Raw genomic sequence first — 18,644 nt, 5'->3', positions numbered from 1 at the left:
GTGCTGGGCATTGTGCCTTAGGAACTTTGCTTGTTTTGGTTTCTTATTTGTGGACTGTTCCTAGTATCCAAGTGTTATATCTTAACCATATTTAGGTATTACAGCCTCCAAAGCACAAATGTTACTGACTGAATTGTAAAAGTAAGAAGGTTAAAATAAGGACTGCATTGAAGGCACAAAGGTATGTGATTATTTATAATACATTGCTCCAGCCTTTGAACTGTAAGGCGATTGCATGCTCAGGCCAAGAGCCCTATGAAAGCTACCAAGAACACATTAAGGCTGGCAGGCAACATTCTCCTGCTTCCAGTATGTTGACCCCACAATGTTATTGAAGCAAGACTCTCTATAGCAGTGCAAAATGCTACTAGGATTACAATTTATTAAGCTGATAGGTCTGCTGCCATCTAAAGCATAAGTTACTATTGGCTCACAGAGCTCCATTCACAAACGCAGTATTCCTACAAAGAACAAATTCTGATTAGTATCACAATGGCAGTTAAAACCTGAACTTGAAGTGTGTGCAACAAAGCAAAACAAAGGTTAATTAAAACTTGTGACAACATTTTATTATTTTGTCACTTCTGTTTCTCAGTAGTTGTCTCTCCATGAAGCTACTGAGTCACAGGGAAATATATACTCGCATAATTTATTAGTTGATTGATACTACTAATCAACTAATAAACGATGCAACTGTGCCACAGCTACAGTTTGAAGTATGCAATCCTCCATACAAGTGTATTAACATAGTATTTTTGATTCTACTTACCGTAGCTTGAAAACATGTATTTCCTTAATCTGATATGTTTTATAAATATTTGTTGACCGTTTGCTTTGAAGTACTTTGTAAATAATGTTTGTTGACCATTTTTATTTTAAATTGCCAAAAATGTATTTCTAGCCTTGTTTTGAAGCTTGTTCCTCAGGGCCTCTGCTGAAAATGGGCATTTCAATTCCCAGATGGACTTTCCTAGTAGACAAAAACAAATAAAAGTAAATAAAATATATATATATATTTTTTTTAATGAATACATCCTTAGACTGAGAAGTTGTACTAGGGTTGCCAACTGTTATGAAATTTTCCTGACAGGAAATCATGTATTGATAAGTAGTTGTCAGGTATTTTGAGTCATTCTGGGACTCAGCATATTTCAGAACTATATCTTCTCAAACACTATAATATTTCAAGTAGACTTCCTTCTTGTATTGAAACTATGTTATTAGAATAGTATCTTGCTAGTTATAACTGGCATCCTGGAAAATGTGAAGGGCTACTGATAGTAGAAAGAATCCGTTTCATTTTCCATCTCAAAAGTTCACAAAGCCTAAAAACTTTTTATATATAAAAGTAAAATAATGGATCTGTTCTATAATTACACTTTGTTCTCTGTGATGAAATTACACTTTATGCTTCAATATAAATATTGCAGAAATTAACAAAACCTAGATTAAGAAAAAATCTAAAATGTATGTTGCAGGAAGCAGGTGTACAGCACAAATATTATTCATTCATTTGCTCTTTTGGTCTTCATTTACTCAGTACAGTTTTAAAGTCCTGTGCTCATCTAGTGTAATAGCTTCCACAAACATGCCAAATACATAACAGTAAGAATGTTGTACAGCACTCAAAACAGTTAACTGGCTGGAACTCCCTCAACTCCTTCTTTTTAACCACTTCACTTGAGGAAGTGATGACTGCACCCAGCTTGCAGTCATCTGCAAACTTGGTCAGCCATAGCCCACTGGTTTTGGCCTGCATCTCAGAGAAGTATATCCCAAATAACAGAGGCCCCAAGACCGATCCCTGGGGTACACTGCTTGTTAAGGGTCTACTGCTTGAGGTGGCTTCCCTATTTTGATTAGGTGGGTTCTATCAATGAGCCAGTTTGCTACCAATCTGGTAACATGGATTGATGCCTAGTTGAGATACTTTATCTATTATGTCCGAGTGGAGAATAGTGTTGAAGGCTTTGGCCAGGTCATAGTAGGTGGTGTGCACCATCTTCCCCTTGTCCATGGCTTTAATGACTATCTCAAAGAAGTCGACCAGATTTAACAGACATGACCTCCCCTTGACAAAGCCAACCTGTGTGGGGTTGAGTGTTTGGAGGTTGCCAATGTCCCAGTTAATGATGTCCATGATAATCTGTTCCATGGCCTTACAGATCAGACTAGTTAGGCTGAAGGGTCTATAATTTCCGAGAACAGTGGACACTGCACCGTAGTGTAAAGGGATGACAGTGGCTGTCCTCCACTCAGCTGGGACAAAGCCGATACACAGGCTTTGGTTGAATAGGATGCTTAATGGGGCTGCAAGTTCATGCCTGAGTTCATGTAGGATGCAGCCTGGGATGTTATCAGGTCCCATGGAAGCTGTATTTTTTGCCTTTGAGAGGGCAGTAATGACCTCTTCCCTAGAGATAAGGGGTGGGGGAGAGGTTTTGGAAATGTCCTGATTTATTGATGGGGGGGGGCAGAGGGGAGAAGTTTTCACTGAATCTGTCAGCCAGTAGATTGGCTATATCTACTGCATTTGTGTATGTGGTGTCCTTGACCACCAGTTTTGAACAGATCTGGGTGCTTCCTTTGAGATTGCAGACATATATGAAGAAGGCCTTATGATTGTCTCTAGTAGATGTGTACAATTTGGACTCAAAGTTGGCTTTAGAGGATTTCACTAGTGCTCTTATTTGCTTGATCAGGCTAAGGAGAGATTGCTTCTAGTTGGGCACCTGCTCCTTCTTGGACCTGGACAGCATTTTTTTTCCTTTTGTTATTTAGTTTATTTATTGCAGATGTCCACTAGATCGGTTTACTCTTCCTTGTGGAGGATGATTTTGTCCTAGCAGGTATTCCTGATTCCATGCATCTATATAAATGCTTGTATAATACTTTGGTGTAGATTTGGACATTGAGACCAGTTCCTACAAAGGGGGAGGGGGCTGTGAAGCTGTTTATACCATCCCTCAGGATGTTGTAATCAGCTTTGGAGAAGTTTTTTTGTTTGACCATAGCTAGAGGGAGGTCAGGGGAGATGGTGACTTTGAAAGTGAACGCTTTATTGTCGGATCTTACCAGGGAGGATAATACTGTAAGGGCAGTGATGGGAGTAATCTCTTACAATAAGTAATATATTACTGTAATATATTACAATTTCTAGTAACTAGTAATATAACTAGTTACTTTTTCAAAATAGTAACTAGTAATAATAATATATTAAATTTTTTAGTAACTTAAATGTGAGTTACTTATGACTTACTTTTGCTTAAAACAGTGGTTCTCAACGTGCGTGATATAGTCTCCTAAAGAGGGATGTAAAACTTCCGAGGTCCCTATATAGTATGAATAGTAATCAGATGTTAGGAGGTAATAGACACTTTGAAGTGGCAATTTGGATAAAAAATTACAACATAATATTGGCACTCATAACAGATCATTAGAATTAGTCTGGAGCAAAATTTACTTCATTTTTTTTAGCACAGCAAGGAGGTGAAAGCTAATGATGACCAGACTCCAGCCCTGCCCTGGTACTGTGGGACTCTCACCCACTAAAACATCCCCTAACACTGGACAATTCTAGCCTGCCAGAGATCATATCCTTAATTTGCAGTATAATAAATGGCATTGGTTCTTCATACCTCCATCAGTCGGAATCAAACTCATCACTCATCGGTTGAGCACCCAATGCCCCAACCCACTGCACCAAGCAGGAAGCTTCAAGTGAATCTATGATCAAACAACTTTTGTCCTGACAATATTTTGTTATGTTCTATTTAAAATTCTTTTCAGGTTTCGATTTTTAGTTGCTGAAAATAGACAAACTGTGATAGGTTTTTATAGGTCTTGTGCTGTTGGCTGGTTTGGTTTAATTATTATCTGTGACTCTCTAGCTATAAAGACTACTCGTCTTCTTGTCCTTACAGCTGTGCCCATTAGGGATCACCACAGTGGATCATCAGTCTGCAGAACAAGTGGCAGTGGAGTTTTACATTGTTGAGATGCCAGCCCAGCATTCAATCTTCTTCAGAAGGCACATGCATGCACACACTCACACCTAAAGCAAATTTAAAATGTCTAATCCACCTGCAGCATGTCTTGGGAATGTGGGAGGAAAAAGGAACACCTTGAGGAAATCCACTCAAACACAGGGAGTGTAGATCATAGTGTGTGTGTTGTACTTTTAAAGCCACTGTAGCTCATGGGCACATGCATAGAAAGTACTGAGCACGTGCAAGCAGAGTGCCATTTTGTGTAAGCAGCTGGAGTGAAAGCATGTATGTGTATAGCAGTCAGTCGGTTAGCTAGTTCGCTTAAGTTTTATGCTCCAGTCATCCATCCTGATGTGTTTGTGTGCAATAAATATCTTAAATGAACACCCAAGCCTCGTCACCTTATTTGAATACACAAGATGAGTGACATGTTCTCAGAATGGGATCCAAAGTCAAAACTTCTTAAAACCATGTGGCGCACAGTCAGAAATGGAGGAATATACAAGAGTGGCTCAAATGACTGCAAATGACTCGTAAACAGATCAGAGAATATTTCCAGGTTCTTAAACTCATTTAAATGATTTTTCCCTCAATGAATATAAAGCAAAGCATTCCAAAAAAATTCCGAATAAACAAAATGTTCAAAATTGTGACATATCGAAAAAAGTACTTGAAATAATTATGAAAACATTTGAAACAATATCAGAATCATATAGAATGTTCAAAAAAGAGAAAACTGTATTTTTTCACAATGTACTACTTTTTCACATCAACTAAAGCTATTCAAAGTGCCTAAAGTGTGCAAAGTGTTGGCAGTGTGTGCAGTATTACAGTACAGTCTTTTCAAAGAGTACAGTTATTTCAGTCTGTTGTACAACTGACTATAATTACAAGTACCAGGTGTGTGTTTGACACTTATTTGGCATGGCAGAGGGATTTCACAGACCTGATTGGCTTGTGTTTGATAATAATATTGCTGAAAACTGGAGAGTGTTTCAGCAAGAATATGATATTTTCATACAGCCTGCTTTTTCTGATAAAGACGCACATACAAAAGCATTTATTCTGCTTAATTTAGCTGGTTCACAAGCCATTGAGAGAGAACATTCATTTGTGTATGCACCTGCTTTTTATGCAGAGAAGGGGAAGACTGCCATATTGTGATGTAGGCTGAAACACGGGAAGACTCTGAGTGCTTAAAACATAAATTTAGAGAAATGTGCAACCCTCAAATAAATATCATAGTGGAAAAGCACTATTTTACACAAGAGATCAAAAGCCTGGTGAAACTTTTTCAGCATATATAACTGACTTGAGAAACAAGTCAAAACCATGCAGATTTGGTGATCTGAGAGATGAGTTGATAAAAGACAAGCTTGTGTGTGGTGTTCATAATGATGCAGTGGGAAAGATTTTGCTTTGAGACAGTGATTTAACTTTAAGCAAAAACAGAGATTTGGCAGATATATGATCTTATAGAAAAGGACACAAATATGCTTATGAATGATAAGAAAGTACAGTTGTGTACAATTACCATAAATATAGATGTTCGAGTGTATTCACTGTTGCAGTCATTACATTTGGGTTATCTGCTTGCAGTAGCCCTCAGTCTGCCTGAGTAACAAAGTCTTGGGTCCTGTGTCGGTTGCTGTCCCTTCTTCCCTGACGTCAGGTCATCAGAGGTATAAAACATGCTGCCATTACATCAGTTTTTCTTGCCCCAGATGTCAGGTGCCCCCCTAATGGGAAGCAATTAAATCTATAAATACAAGGATATACCTCCAACAGAAAAGCAAATACACCAAAAAGCTTTTAGAGCATAATAAGTGAGAGTAGAGGTATAGCCAAAGGAAGAAAAAGGGGCTGGAGGGAGGGTAACCAGGACTGCAACAGTGAATACACTCAAACATCTACATTTACAGTAAGTATACACAACTGTACTATGTTCTTCATGTTTCACTGTTGCAGTCGTTACATTTGGGTAGATTCCTAAAGCTAAGGTTGGGAGGAGGAATTTAAATAGAATTAGGACCAGCTATAAGGCCCTGCAAGACTGCAGTGGCAAAACCAGCCCTGGATTTAGAGAAAATTGGCAAATTAGAATGCTTAGTGAAAGTATGTACAGAACTCCAGGTAGCAGCTTCTAGGATGTCCCTAGTAGGGACGCCCCTAGAGGTAGATGCAGCCCTGGTTGAATGGGGTCTGATGCTCTGTGGGATATGTTTTCCATGGTGCTTATAGCAAAAATAAATGCAGTGGCCTATCCATTTTGAAATGGTTTGTTTTGAAATAGCTTTCCCCTCTGTCCCTGCAGCAAATGCCACCAGCAGTTGTTCAGATTTCCTTTGAGGTTTAGTCCTATCCAAGTAGAATCTAAGCTGTCTGTGCACCTCTAAAGAGTGCAATATATGTTCCCCTTTGTTCTGTGGTTTAGGAAAGAAGGTAGGCAAATGAATGGACTGATTAAGAGCCACACTGGATACCACCTTGGGCATGAAGGAGGGATTGGTTCTGAGGGACACCCTGTCCGCATGAAAGATGATGAAAGGTTCCACTGCCATAAGGGCCTGTAATTCAGATACTCTTCTTGCAGAAGTGATTGCCAAAAGGAAAGCTGTTTTCCAGGAAAGAAATTTTAAATCTGCAGTAGCAGCTAGCTCAAAAGGAGGAAAAGTGAGTTTCTCCATGACAAAGTTAAGATCCCAGGCTTGAGGTGGAGCTCTCCTGGGTGGCCTTAAATTTTTGGCCCCTCTGAGGAACTGCTTGAGCACTGGGTGAGAGAAGAGGAGAGGCTCTGTGCTATAATGAGCTGAAATGGCTAAGGCATGAATTTTGATGGAGGAAAAAGACAAGCCCTTATGAAGCATCTCAGTCAAGTATTGTAGAATCTGAGGTAAACTGGGCACTGCTGCATTCATTCCTTGAGACTGGTTCCAAGCACATAACCTTTTCCATTTTACAGCATAAGATTTTCTAGTACTAGGCCTCCTTGCCTCTAAAATGATATTCATCACTGATTTACTGAGGGATGGTAAAGGAGAGATTATGTAATTAGCCAGGCTGCTAGGTTCAGGGTTTGCAGCTGAGGGTGCAGAATCTGGTTCTCCTGCTGAGACAACAGGGAAGGAGTCTGAGGCAGGTGCCATGGAGCCAAGCATGACACACTGAGCAAGAGTGGGTACCAGTGTTGGCGAGGCCAGCCTGGTGCAATCAAAATCATCCTTGGCTTGTCCTGTTTGATCTTTAGTAGTACCTTGGAGAGCAGAGGCAGAGGAGGAAAGGCATAAACTGATAGGTTTTTCCAGCTGAAGGATAGAGCATCCACTTTCCAAGCTAGCTTGTGGGGAATCCTTGTACAAAATTTGTCCAGTTGATGGTTCTGGGGGGAGGCAAACAAGTCTATATCTGGGCTCCCCCATTTGCTTGTCAACATGTTGCAAATCCTTGGTTCCAGTTTCCACTTGTGTGGGTCCATGAGGTTTCTGCTTAGTTCATCTGCCAGTGTATTTAGTTTTCCTGGCAGGAATTGAGCTTGTAGATTCACTTGGTAGCTCAAGCTGTGTTCCACAATGCCATGGCTAGTCTGCAGAGGGGGTAAGAATGTGTACCCCCTGCTTGTTTATGTACTGCATGACAGTGGTGTTGTCCATCTTTACCATTAGTTGTCCTGGAAGAATGTTGTCCTTGAAGGCTGTCAGAGTATTCTGTACAGCTAACATTTCTTTTTGATTTATGTGCAGGTGCATTTGACTTGGGTTCCATTTGCCCTGAATGCACTCCCCTGCCAGGTGAGCACCACATGCATAGTCTGATGCATCTGTTGTTAAGATTTGTGTGGCAGGGGGTAATGTGAATGGTAGTCCCCTGTTTTGGTGGCAGGTCTCTGCCCACCAAAGGAACTCTAGGCTTAGGCAAGGTATGATAGGAATCCTTGCTTTTAGATCCTGTGAATGTTGACACCATAGGCTTTTGAGATGCCATTGTAGTTTCCTCATATGCATCATTGCATATGGAATTAGAAGAATGTAGGAGGCCATGAACCCCAAGGCTTGCAGTATTTGCCTTGCAGATAACTGGGTTTTTGTGGCCACTTGTTTGAAGTAAGTTGTCAAATGTATCCGTTTCTCTTGCGTGAGGAAAGCCATCTGGGAAGTTGTATTGAAGCTTGCTCCCAGGAATAATTTGTTGACAGGGTACCAGGTGGGATTTCTTTTCATTTATGGTGAACCCCAGACAAGTCAGTACCCTTTGAACAAAGGCCAGATGATTGAAAAGAATGTCATTGCTTTCTGCCTGAATTAGACAATCGTCCAGGTATGGGTATATTTGAATATTTCTTTGCCTGCAAAATGCAATGACTGGAGCTAGGCACTTTGTGAATACCCTGGGTGCAATGGATAAGCCAAAGGGCAGTGCAGAGAACTGCATGTAGCCTGCTTTGAAGCATAGGTATCTTCTGCAAGACTCACTGACAGGGATGTGCAGGTATGCTTCTTTTAAGTCTAGTGTTGTCAACCATGTATCCTTGCCTAGCACAGGAAGCAGCTGGTGAAGTGTCAGCATTTTGAATTTTGGAATCACCAGAAAGGTGTTTAAAATAGAAAGGTCCAGGATAGGACACCATGTATTGCCTTTTCTGGGTACCAGGAAAAGTCTCAAATAGAAACCTTGTCCCTTTTCCTCTTCTGGTACCAACTGAATAGCCCCCATGTTTAAGAGAGAGAGAACCTGATTTTGGGCCTCTGCCCACTGATTTGGGGGTAGATCTGGCCAGCTGCTTGGCATTGGTAACGTGTGGAAATGAAATCTTTATCCTTGGGACACTATATTTAAAATCCATTTGTCCTGGGTAATGAGTTCCCAGTTTTTGACCTGCAGACCAATCTTTCCTCCTAAAGAAGTATTCAGGTGGGAAGTGCTTGGAAGTTTTAAAAGCAAGTCAATGAGATGGTTTTCCATAGGGGGGAGTCTTGCTGCTCCTAGGGTTGGGTGTGGAAACGCCCCACTGCCTAGTCTTGTGTGTCCCTTGGAACTGAAACCTGGGGTTTCTGCTGTGTCTAGGTTTGGCTTGAGAAGACCTGGAGGGGGCTGGAAAGCACCAATTTTTAGAGGGCCAGTGCCTACTAAATCTAGCAGGCTAAACTTGTAAGAAATCTTTAACAGTCTGTATAGATTTAGCTTTATCTTCCATCTTTTTAAGAACTTCCTCAGCCTTGTTGCCAAACAGGCGGTCCTGATTTAAGGGACCATCCAACAATTTAGCTTTAACATGATCAGGCAAAGATTGCTCCTTAAGCCAAGCATGCCTTCTGAGCACAGACCCAGTAACAGCAGCCCTGCAAGAGGCCTCTAATGAATCAAATCCACACTGAAAAGTATGTTTTCCAACCTGTTCAGCAGAATGCATTAAATCCTGTAATTTTTATTTTCAGCGCAGTTAGGAATTAACATAACTTTCTGTTTAAGCAATCCAATAACATGTTGTTGATACTTTAGCATATGAAACTGGCAGTTTAAAGCCCTAATGGCCAAGGTTGCAGAAGTGTAAACATTCTTACCCCATCTATCTAGCGCCCTGGAGTCTCTATCAGAGGTGGTAGGATTTTTAGCAGTAGAAGCCTTAATGCCTTTGGGTCCCTGTGAAATAGTCTCTGGATCCACAATAGGATTTTTAAAAAGGAACTTGTCAGAATCGGGAACCCTGTAAAATCTATCAGGTTTTCTGGGAGCAGGAGGCAAAGAATCAGGGGCCAAACTAGAGTCTGAAAAGGCATCATCAACAATGTCTAGTACAGGAGGTATAGCTAAAGGCCTATGCTGAGGCAGGAGTAAGAAATCCCTAAGCCTCTTTTTTGAATCAGAAAAATCCTGGATTTCCCAGTGGAAATGCTCCCTAAGAGTATGTAAGGTTTCACCAAAAGAAAAATCCTCTGGAGGGGAAGCAGAGGGAATAGAGTCCCCTGCATCAGAATCCTCAAAAGTAGATAAGGGCAAATCCAGATCATCAGAAGAATCAGAAAAATCAGAATCCTGTTCAGAAGATTCATAAACAACTTCAGTCCTAGGTCTCTTCGAAGGGGGAGGTTGGCTTCCCCTGATTAGAGTTATAAGATCTTCAGCCATTCTTATCATTTGTGTTTTAGGCATAGAGGCCTGAGCATGCGGCCTGGGCGTCGGTTTCTTAGGCATGGTTCAAGATTTTGGCCTAAATGAAGAAGGAGGCATCGGTTTAATATGCAAGTCCATAGGCCTGAATACAGAAGCCGGTGCCTGCACAGCGGCTCCGGACCCATCCAAGATAGAGACATCCACAGGTTCCACAGTTGAAGCATCTCGCGGCATACCGGACTTCGAATGGGTCTCAGTAGAGGCCTGTGAATCAGAAGTAGCGGGTATCAGGGGCTGCAAAAGCACCTCACTGACTACCGGCGAACTGGTGACTGGCTTAGGAGAAGCGTTGTCGGCAGCTTTGGACCTCAGCGGCCTGTCTCTGTCTTTATCTTTTGTTTTTTTGGAATCCCGGTAGTCAGATGGCTAACCGATGACATTTCTGGATAATTAAACCGAGAACCAAAATATTTAGAAGCGAAAATATACCGATGATGGATAGTGCGCTGTTTAAATAAAGCACAAAACCGACAGCAAGGTACGTCGTGGTCGGGGTCTAGGCAAGGAATACAGTACGAATGAAAATCTTTGTGAGGTATTTGCTTTCCACAAGTAATGCAATTATTAACTTTTACTGACATCGGTAAGGAGCAAGAAAAAGTTTCCCCAATAGGGTACTTAGCTTTATTTGAAGACTTCGGTTCTGAAACTCGAAAACAAAAATTTCAGGAGTCGGCCGACCGGCACTTGCGAACTGCTTCAGGCACTGCACGGCAATAAAAACTGATGTAATGGCATCGGCTGCATGTTTTATACCCCTGACGACCTGACATCATGGAAGAAGGGACAGCAACCGACACAGGACCCAAGACTTTATTAATCAGGCTGACTGAGGGCTACTGCAAGCAGATAACCCAAATGTAATGACTGCAACAGTGAAACATGAAGAACATCATGCTTGCAGCTTCTTCTAGCATGAATGTTGATAGTATGCAGCACACTACCGCTGACATTTGGACCCATCAGACTCGTAGTTTCTTTGGTGTCACCACCCACTGGATTGACTATGACACACTTCAAAAAAAGTCAGCTGCTTTGTCATCCTGCAGATTACAGGGAAGGCATATATATGATCTCATAGCATCAACTCTTGAGAGCATTCCCATCAAGTACAAGATAGATCAAAAGGTGTGTGCAACAATTACTGACAATGGCAGCAATTGTGTAAAGGCTTTCACTGTCTTCTCAGAATGTGAGAGATCTGAGACTACAAGCATTCTGTCCCAAGATGAGGATGATGATGGTGAAGTGATTTACAACAGCATGACAGCCATGCTGAGTCAGTCAGGGCAAAGCAAGAACACCTATTCAGTGCCTCCCCATCTGAGATGTGCAGCACACACTGAATCTAGTTGCCATGCAAGATGCTGAATCTGCTTATAATGATGCACAGTATAAAAAGATCATGCGAAGCACCATGGCCAAATGCTATGCTGCTTGGAACAAGACTAGTCACAGCACCCAAGCTGCTGAAGTGGCTCAAAATAAGTGTGATCTGGCATTGATTATTCCCAATGCAAAAAGATGGAATCCCACTTTCTACAAGATGGAGAGAATTCATCTCATTGCAACTGAGGGTGAAGGCTTGCTGAATGGGATATGTGAACAGATTGGAATTGTCATCTTTAGACCTGCAGAAATTACCTTTGTTGCTGAGTTTGTGCAAGCAATGCAGCCCCTAGCAATGGCTCTGAACATCCTGCAGTCAGAGCTGAAAAGCTTCATTGGAATCCTGATCCCTACGGTTGCGTGCCTGAAAAACAAGTTGTCTGAAGTCAAGCAGTCTATGAAGCTGGTTGTGCCACTAGTTGATGCTCTTCTTAAAGGCATTGAGGCTCGGTTCAATCATCTTCTAGAGCGTGAAGAGCTCATTCAGGCTAGTATAGTGCATCCACAGATACATTTGCGATGGATGGACACTGAAGAGCATAAACTCAGAGGCAAGGCTCTGCTCCTTGATGCCATGCAGAAACTGGATGAACCTGCACATGGGTCATCTGAAGCTTCTGCATTAACTGCTGAAGACACTTCTTCAGCTTCAAAGAGTCGACGCCAGCCAATGTCAGCATATCTTTTCAGATTGACATGTATCTGGCTGACCCTTCCAGAGAAATATCTTCTCTCAACAGTTACCCTATAGTCAAGAAGATATTTCTGAGCACTAATACAGCTCTGCCATCTAGTGCATCTGTTGAATGCCTGTTCAGTCTTGGTGGACAAGTGCTGATGGCAAGAAGAAATAGACTCACTGACGAACACTTTGAAAAATTGCTCCTTCTTCAAGCCAACAGAAATGTGTAGTCATTGTGAATAGTTATATAAAGTGATATTTTAGTTGACATTGTTGTGCTAACAGTCTTGTTAGACTTGTATGGCATTTTCTGTAAGCATTTTTGCATCCTCAGCATTTGTTTTAGCAGATTAGCCTAATGTACATTGTTGAAAATTTGATGGGTTGTAACTTGTTATGGGTCTTGTGTTGCTGGCTGTGTGTACTTTGGTTTAAGTATTACATTGTGACCCTCTGACTATAAAGTCTAGCCTGTGGGACTTCGTAAACTGTAAAATGCTATTCATCATTATTGTAACACTGTGTATACAACTTTAATACACTCGTATTCATGTGCAGTAAGCATGTATTCCTCACACACAAGTACTTTGTGAGTAAATCTGAAAATGAGAATTGATAAACTATGCTTACATAAAAGTAACTCAACAGTAACTAGTTACTTTAGTTAGTAACTAGTAATAGCAATATATTACTTTTTTAGAAAAGTAATAAGTAATAGTAACATATTACTTTCACTTAAAAGTAACTAGCAATAGTAACATTACTTTTATAAGTAACTAGCACAACACTGTGTAAGGGTGCTGCGGTGGTTACTCATGTTGGTTAATACCAAGTCCAAGATATTATCACCTCTTGTGCAGGTATCGACTAGTTATTCCAAGACAATTGCATTGATAAAATCGAGGAATCTCTGGACATTTGTGTTCTGGCATGAGTAGTTTTTCCAATCTATGGTTGGGTAATTAAAGTCACCCAGAATCGGGGTAAAGGGTTGAATCTTGATAGATATGAAGCAGTCCAGATAGGTGGAGTGGGCATCCTGAGTCAAATTTAGAAACCTATAGCTAGCTATAATTTGAAGAGGGGTCTTATCAGTGGTTAACTGCACCTGCGCACCATACTGTTTGACCAGCCTGGAGGTGTGTGTGTCTTTAATATATATATTGAAATTATACTCCTTTGGCTTTTCTGCCCACAGCTTGCAGTCTGAATGTATGATAAGATGAGTAACCAGGTAAGGCTGGGATGCTCTCCGCAGCTTTGAAACAGGTTTCTGTGACTGCACAAATGTCAGCATCTTCCAGGGTTAAGAATCCTTGCAATGAGTGCAGTTTTATGTTTAGACTCCTAGCGTTAAGCAGTATGACCTTTAATTTGCATTTTTTTGCATTTTTTTGTATTTCTCTTTATTACCATTGCTGGTACTTTGCTGTTCTTTTTCTGTCCTTTTCCTACCCCATTTTAGGGTATTTCTTGTCTACCATTGATGGTAGATTTTCCTAGCCTCAGAAAAAAAGTACTTCTTTATAGTTGTTTAATTTTTTCCATGGCCTTTCCTTTTCTTTCTTTAGGTATGCCAGGATGGCTGATAAACCAAATGTCATCAAGAAATGCATCACCTGTGGGTACAAAGTACCTAATTCAGATGTCCATAGGAAAGACATATACTGCTTGGACACTACCCATTTAGATACAGATTGCACCATATGTACTAGCTTCAAGTCCAGGGCACTCACAGACATACAGACAGACAGATGAAATAAGTTTGTTTTGAAGGACCTTCTCCCTTCCCCTTCTTCTTCCTCTGTTTCAGCTGGGGCTCAGCCCCCCTCAAAGAAAACTGACAAAGGGAAGCCTGCCGTGTCTCCCAAGTAATAATAAAACATGAATCAATCTGTTCCTGGGTTACAACATGTTAAACAAACACTACGAACGGAATGGCAGAAAAATCTCAGTTTATCTCCGTTTATTAACTTAAAACATACAGGTTAAGTGCTTTCATCTAATAAAATAGACTTCATCAGAACAATACTCTTCACAAAATGTTTTTCTTAAATACGCACTCATACCAATCACATTCAATTCAATTCATTCCATAATTGATTCTTAAAGTGCTAATGTTAAATTCCTATTCTCCCTATTGACTTGTATAGCTAATATTTAATACAATTACTAAAATAATAACAGAATTCATTAAAAGATACTAACAATTCATTAAAAAATACAATAAAAAATACATATATAGGTGACTTTATGTCTATTTTATATTCAATGTATAAACAATATGTAAGATATGTAAATATATATATATTTTTATGTTATTTGTTTGTTTAAAAATACCAACATAAAAATCTAGTAACTAACTACTATTTTCCAATATGGGTTTAATAATTGAATTGAATGTGATTGGTATGAGTGTCTATTTAAGAAAAACATTTTGTGAAGAGTATTGTTCTGATGAAGTCTATTTTATTAGATGGGCGGCTTAACCTGTATGTTTTAAGTTAATAAACGGAGATAAACTGAGATTTTCTCTTCCATTCCATTGTTAGTGCTTAATACATGTTGTAACCAGGAACAAATTGGTTCGTGTTTTATTATTCAGTTGACTGTTCCAGGACTTTTACGTTTTTTCAGTTGTACTGTGACAACATGGATTCTCTTGATGAGCTACCCTCCATATTTTCCCCAAGGAGTGATGATATTCGTGGATTGCAGTCCGAAATGGCCATTATGAGAGGGGAACTAACTAGACTGCTGGAAATGATTAGTCAACCCGGTTCCCAGGCTAGGACCCAGAGAGGGATGACATCATCGCGCACGCAGTTCCAGAGAAGTAATGGGGATTCTTTACCCAATGGTCAGGTGAACGGCGTACTTTTGAATGAAGGAGCCTCTTATGGATCCCACCAAGATGACAACCAAAGCGTAGGGTGTCCTACCAGGGTAGATGGATGTGGATCGGAGGTCGACTACAATATTTCAGGTGCCAAACCGCCGGACTGTGCCAAGAAAAGCGTGCACCATTGGACCAAGCGACACGTGTGCAGGTACTGTTAAGAAACGTATTTTATCAGAAATAATGGAAATGATAAAGCTCGTTACAACTTCAACAACTTTATGGCTGTAGATTTTGATTTTGAAGGAGGGTTTGGACAAGAAAATAAAGAAAGCAGTAACGATAAAGATGGGGCCGAGAATAAAACACTTAAGGACATAATATTTGATTTTGGGAAAAAGTTAAAGTTATTGAAAAGTTTACAGCTGGAGAATATGTATCTGAAAAAGTGTTTGGACAGTGCTATTGTTTCTATGGGCTTGAGATTTTTTAAGCATCCCATGGGGGTTGATTTGGATGCTAGTATTAAAGAAGAATGTGCCAAAATGTTCGACAATTTTTGGTTTTTCGTTTATGAAGTTTATAGTTAGTTGTAATGAGAAGAAAATATGTATTTTAATGGCTGAACTGGAACAACTTAACAACATTATTGAAAATGACTTACTTTTGATGAATTTGATCTAAGTAACTAGTAATAGCAATATATTACTTTTTAGAAAAGTAATAAAGTAATAGTAACATATTACTTTCACTTAAAAGTAACTAGCAATAGTAACATTACTTTTATAAGTAACTAGCACAACACTGTGTAAGGGTGCTGTGGTGGTTACTCATGTTGGTTAATACCAAGTCCAAGATATTATCACCTCTTGTGCAGGTATCGACTAGTTATTCCAAGGCAATTGCATTGATAAAATCGAGGAATCTCTGGACATTTGTGTTCTGGCATGAGTAGTTTTTCCAATCTATGGTTGGGTAATTAAAGTCACCCAGAATCGGGGTAAAGGGTTGAATCTTGATAGATATGAAGCAGTCCAGATAGGTGGAGTGGGCATCCTGAGTCAAATTTAGAAACATATAGCTAGCTATAATTTGAAGAGGGGTCTTATCAGCGGTTAACTGCACCTGCGCACCATACTGTTTGACCAGCCTGGAGGTGTGTGTGTCTTTAATATATATATTGAAATTATACTCCTTTGGCTTTTCTGCCCACAGCTTGCAGTCTGAATGTATGATAAGATGAGTAACCAGGTAAGGCTGGGATGCTCTCCGCAGCTTTGAAACAGGTTTCTGTGACTGCACAAATGTCAGCATCTTCCAGGGTTAAGAATCCTTGCAATGAGTGCAGTTTTATGTTTAGACTCCTAGTGTTAAGCAGTATGACCGTTAATTTGCATTTTTTTGTATTTCTCTTTATTACCATTGCTGGTACTTTGCTATTCTTTTTCTGTCCTTTTCCTACCCCATTTTAGGGTATTTCTTTTCTACCATTGTTGATAGATTTTCCTAGCCTCAGAAAAAAAGTACTTCTTTATAGTTGTTTAATTTTTTCTGTGGCCTTTCCTTTTCTTTCTTTAGGTATGCCAGGATGGCTGATAAACCAAATGGCATCAAGAAATGCATCACCTGTGGGTACAAAGTACCTAATTCAGATGCCCATAGGAAAGACATATACTGCTTGGGCACTACCCATTTAGATACAGATTGCGCCATATGTACTAGCTTCAAGTCCAGGGCACTCACAGACTTACAGACAGACAGATGAAATAAGTTTGTTTTGAAGGGCCTTCTCCCTTCCCCTTCTTCTTCCTCTCTTTCAGCTGGGGCTCAGCCCCCCTCAAAGAAAACTGACAAAGGGAAGCCTGCCGTGTCTCCCAAGTAATAATAAAACATGAATCAATCTGTTCCTGGTTACAACATGTATTAAACACTAACACGAACGGAATGGCAGAAAAATCTCAGTTTATCTCCGTTTATTAACTTAAAACATACAGGTTAAGTGCTTTCATCTAATAAAATAGACTTCATCAGAACAATACTCTTCACAAAATGTTTTTCTTAAATACGCACTCATACCAATCACATTCAATTCAATTCATTCCATAATTGATTCTTAAAGTGCTAATGTTAAATTCCTATTCTCCCTATTGACTTGTATAGCTAATATTTAATACAATTACTAAAATAATAACAGAATTCATTAAAAGATACTAACAATTCATTAAAAATACAATAAAAAATACATATATAGGTGACTTTATGTCTATTTTATATTCAATGTATAAACAATATGTAAGATATGTAAATATATATATATTTTTATGTTATTTGTTTGTTTAAAAATACCAACATAAAAATCTAGTAACTAACTACTATTTTCCAATATGGGTTTAATAATTGAATTGAATGTGATTGGTATGAGTGTCTATTTAAGAAAAACATTTTGTGAAGAGTATTGTTCTGATGAAGTCTATTTTATTAGATGAAAGCGCTTAACCTGTATGTTTTAAGTTAATAAACGGAGATAAACTGAGATTTTTCTGCCATTCCATTCGTGTTAGTGCTTAATACATGTTGTAACCAGGAACAAATTGGTTCGTGTTTTATTATTCAGTTGACTGTTCCAGGACTTTTACGTTTTTTCAGTTGTACTGTGACAACATGGATTCTCTTGATGAGCTACCCTCCATATTTTCCCCAAGGAGTGATGATATTCGTGGATTGCAGTCCGAAATGGCCATTATGAGAGGGGAACTAACTAGACTGCTGGAAATGATTAGTCAACCCGGTTCCCAGGCTAGGACCCAGAGAGGGATGACATCATCGCGCACGCAGTTCCAGAGAAGTAATGGGGATTCTTTACCCAATGGTCAGGTGAACGGCGTACTTTTGAATGAAGGAGCCTCTTATGGATCCCACCAAGATGACAACCAAAGCGTAGGGTGTCCTACCAGGGTAGATGGATGTGGATCGGAGGTCGACTACAATATTTCAGGTGCCAAACCCAAGCGGACTGTGCCCAAGAAAACGTACACCATTGGACCAAACGACACGTGTGCAGGTACTGTTAAACGTATTTTTATCAGAAATAATGGAAATGATAAAGCTCGTTACAACTTCAACAACTTTATGGCTGTAGATTTTGATTTTGAAGGAGGGTTTGGACAAGAAAATAAAGAAAGCAGTAACGATAAAGATGGGGCCGAGAATAAAACACTTAAGGACATAATATTTGATTTTGGGAAAAAGTTAAAGTTATTGAAAAGTTTACAGCTGGAGAATATGTATCTGAAAAAGTGTTTGGACAGTGCTATTGTTTCTATGGGCTTGAGATTTTTTAAGCATCCCATGGGGGTTGATTTGGATGCTAGTATTAAAGAAGAATGTGCCAAAATGTTCGACAATTTTGGTTTTTCGTTTATGAAGTTTATAGTTAGTTGTAATGAGAAGAAAATATGTATTTTAATGGCTGAACTGGAACAACTTAACAACATTATTGAAAATGACTTACTTTTTGATGAATTTGATCTGTTTTTAAACTCTCAATATACATGGGTTGAAAGTCAGGTTATGAAAC

The sequence above is a fragment of the Protopterus annectens genome, chromosome 8.part0 (assembly GCF_019279795.1).
Source record: "Protopterus annectens isolate FY-2018-M chromosome 8.part0, PAN1.0, whole genome shotgun sequence".
Lineage (NCBI taxonomy): Eukaryota > Metazoa > Chordata > Ceratodontiformes > Protopteridae > Protopterus > Protopterus annectens.
Note: the sequence above shows the minus strand (reverse complement) of the source record.